This window comes from Octopus bimaculoides, chromosome 17 (assembly GCF_001194135.2).
Source record: "Octopus bimaculoides isolate UCB-OBI-ISO-001 chromosome 17, ASM119413v2, whole genome shotgun sequence".
NCBI classification, from domain to species: Eukaryota; Metazoa; Mollusca; class Cephalopoda; order Octopoda; family Octopodidae; genus Octopus; species Octopus bimaculoides.
In genome coordinates, this window is record NC_068997.1 from 5024244 (window position 1) to 5028763 (window position 4520).

Sequence of the window (4520 nt, forward strand, 5' to 3'; positions counted from 1 at the left end):
TATATATATACATACATACATACATACATATACATACATACATATACATACATATACATACATATACATATATATACATATGTGTGTGTGTATGTGTATGCATCTACACTTACGTTCTGCTTAGGCATGTCTCATGTGTGTGTGCGTGTGTGTGCACATGCATGCAACATTACTTTTTACATGGGTGCCCTAGTTTGATGCACACAAACAAGTATGTGCATATATTAATTTAAAGATGAGGGATTTTTGAAAAGCATTACAAATTTTCACTGTGCCACTAATACATTGGATTTGGAGGATGCATGTCAGTTTTTTATGTTCTTTCTTGGAAACACCGAGTATTTCTAGGTTTTTTGTATGGGTGTATGTATGTAAATATATACATGTCCTTATACAGCTACTTATGTAGAGACTGAGAACTATTTATATAAATAACTATTGTCTGGTGGGTTTTCCCTGTTTTCCATTACAGACATCCAAACTATTTCACATCGGATGTTTATCATGTTTTTGCCTCAGTTTCCTAATCACAAGATTTTGTAATAAGAATTACATTTTGTTGTTATAAGAAATTAATATTTTAACAACATAGACACATACATAGATGTGTTCATCATCATCATCATCATCGTCGTCATGGTCATCATCATCATCATCGTCATCGTCGTCGTCGTCGTTGTCGTTGTCATCGTCATCATCATCATCATCATCATCATCATCATCTGCAGCAGCAGTATTTAAAATCTGTTCTCCATGTAGGCATATCCTGTCTGCCACTTATGTGGAAATTATTGACTGGAATACTCGCAGAGTCAATGTACGGACATCTGGAAAAAAATGGAGTCCTGCCACATGAGCAGAAGGGTTGCAAGCATAAGAGTAGAGGTACCAATGATCAAGTCCTGATTGACAAAACTGTACTTAGAAACTGCAAGAGGAGGAAAAGTAACATAGCCATGTCATGGATCGACTGTCATAAGGTGTGTGAGATGATCCCACACACTTGAATAATGAAATGTATGAACTTATTTGGTATTGCATCGAATGTTGAGCAATTGCTTGGAAAAAGTATGGCAAATTGGAGGACGAACCTAACAGCATACGGAAGAAGTTTAGGTAGAAATCAGGAGGGGCATCTTCCAAGGGGACTGCCTGTCCCCACTGATCTTTGTACTGTGCTTGATTCCACTAACGCTGATTCTGAGGAAAGCAAAAGCTGGGTATGTATTCAAAAGCCACCAACAAAAAGTCAACCATTTGTTATTCATGGTTGATCTCATGAATATGGTGTATACTTTCAGTGCTGATATCAGAATGGAGTTCAAACTGAGAAAGTGTGGTGTTAGTCTTGGAGAGAGACAAGATCAAATGTATGGATGGGCTATAGATACCGTTGGGGGAGGTTATAGAGCAGATAGAAGAGATGGGCTTTAAGTACTTGGGGATTTTGGAAATGTATGAATTGATGGAGAAAGAAATGACAGAAAAATTTAAGGTGGAGTACTTGCGCAGACTGAGACTGATCCTTAAGTCGAAATTAAATGGACAGAATAAGATTGAAGCTATCAACACCTGGGCAGTTTCACTCCTTAGATATGGAGCAGGGGTAATCACATAGATAGTAGACGAACTAAACAGCTTAGACAGTAAGACCATCCAAGTGTGATCATTGCCAGAGCAGCTGTTTGGCTTCCAAACCAGTAGCACGTTAATAGCACCATTTGAGCGTGATCGTCAGCAGCGTTGCCTTCCTGGCACTCGTGCTGGTGGCTCATGAAAAAACATTCGACCGAGGTCGTTGCCAGTGCCGCTGGGCTGGCTCCTGTGCAGGTGGTACGTAATAAACACCATTTGAGCATGGCCATTGCCAGTACCGCCTGAGTGGCCCTCATGCCAGTGGCATGTGAAAGCACCCACTACACTCTCAGAGTGGTTGGCATTAGGTAGGGCATCCAGCTCTAGAAACTCTGCCAAATCAGATTGGAGCTGGGTGCAGCCATCTGGTTCGCCAGTCCTCAGTCAAATCGTCCAACCCATGCTAGCATGGAAAGCGGACGTTAAATGAGGATGATGATGATGATGATTAGCATGTTTTTTTTACCTCAGTACACCTTTATTAAATACCAGTATATACCAATTGATCAATCTTCATAGATACCATCTGATAAGTTAGTATTTAAGTATATAATATGTATAAATATTAAACTATTTCGAGATAATTTCTTTTCCTCCCTCTATTGTGGTAAAAGTTTGGTATATACTCAAAAGTATTCAAAAAACCTTTTATCCTTTTCTTATAATATTCTTCTTAATAATCTTCTGAATAACTCTAAATTTTAGCTTTATACGATATGGCAATATTGTTTAAAATATTTAACTATAGTACCACGTGATATGATTTCCCTTGTGTCATTATCAATGGTCTAGTAGTGGATTGCCCCATTAATTGTCAGCTAGCATGGTATTGCTTCAAATAAATCTTGATGGTTTTTATGACTATACCCACTCAGTCCACTTCCTAAAAGGCATTACTCCTTGCTCTTTTGGCCTTAGATATACAAAGATTTGATAAACTAATCTATAAATTAAAACTGACCCATAAAACAGTGACAAGCAAAATCTGTAACAAGTCTTTCTCCCTGATACTTTAGTAACTTCTAAGCTGAAGTGAAGACAGCATGTTCTCTGTCTATCTCCTTACCTTCTTGAAGATTTTAGTTAAAATTATACTAATGTGTCCATCTGTTTTAATTTAATTAAATTCTATGTCTTTATGCAGCTGAGGATTGCTCTGCATTTAAACTCATGTAATGATTGCATTGTTCAATTAAATGAAGTTGCCCTCCTGTAAGTTGAAATCACCCACTGATGGGCAATATCGCTGACTTTGGGAAGCTATGAACTACAGTATTAGAGTTTTTTAACTCTTATTTCTAGCAATGTAGGTGTTCTAACACTCTAGTCATATTTAGTGACAATTATAGTTTTCCTTTTTGATAAAACATTGTATACAGCTGTTTATATTAAATTATTGTATACACATTAGTGATTCGCTAAATCATCCATAGATTTTTATGGTGAATACATATATACTGGCAGAGAAGCAAGTCCAGAAAGTGGTCCCTAGTGATGAGGCTATGGAATTAGCTGAAACTGACCGATCAGTATAGGGAATTCTTGATCAGTGCTTTCGGGCGATTACGGTCTCTATCAGTGCATATATATGCAATAATGAGCTTTAACTACAGCATTAGAGCATTTTAGCTCTTATTTCCAGTAATGTAAGTGTTTTAACACCCTACTCCTATTTAGTGACAATTTTTCTTTTTAGTAAAACATTGCATGCAGCTGTCTATATCAAATTGTTATATATATGTGTGTGTGTGTGTGTGTGTATGTGTGTGTGTGTGTGTGTGTGTGTGTATAGTTCAAATTTACAGCAAACAAAAGACAAAGATAGATGAGGGAATAACAAACAGGTGAATTAGCTTGGCACTCAGGAAGAATGGAAAAGTCTTTGATGCTTAGAGCCTACAGTCTTCGACAGAAAGGATTGACAGGAAAAAAACGGAGAGAGAAATGACTAAAAGAAAGAGGCTGAGTGGAAGAGAGATAATAACAGGGAAATAGGGTGCGTAAGCGTATGTGTATCTGAAGAATGGTGTGTGTGTGAATGTGTGTGTGTATGTTGTGTGTGTGTGTGTGTGTGTGTGTAATATATATAATTGTTACCAATTAAAATTCATATTCCATGCTGTATAAAGGGCAAGGGCATGGATACAAACAACATAGGAAGCAAACCCTTATAGACACACAAACGCATATATAGTACCTTCACAAACAGCCACCACAATATCAACAACAACAACAGCAGCAACAACGACAATAACTATCATGATAGCAGCAGCATGAGCAAACACACAAACACAGAGAGATACAGGAACGGATGCACACACACACGAATATAATTAGATGGTTGTAAAATTCGAGTATGAGTATGAGTGAGGGGTTAGATAGGGGTTAGAAGTTAAAATATAGATTTATAAGGTCATAGGGATTACCTAAGGGGTATTGTGGAAATGTACTGTATGGTCATTTTGGCATTTGGATTTGTGGTAGAATTTGAATGTGTGAAAAAAGCGGTGATTACATGTGTTTAGTGCCTCATTATGTTTATTTAGCAGAGTTGGAGAGTTGTGCTTTAATATGTGAAGTACCTCCTTCAGGCAAAGTTTGCAGGTTGAGCGTTGACCTCAGTAGGGAAGCCCTGAGTCGAGTATGGACCATGATAAAGTATAAGGTATATTTGCATTTTTGAGATGATGCATGTAGTTGGCGAGTGTTGTAGATTTACTATGTTTATCGTATCTAAAAGAGTGGAGGTGAGCAGCATATTGTTGCTTAAAATTTTTGGTTGATCCTATGTATATGGCTGTAGAGTTGTGTAATAGATTAAGGACAGTGCATTTGTAAATTACATTATATCTTCTGCAATGGATTTGTAACAGGCAGGTGGTTCC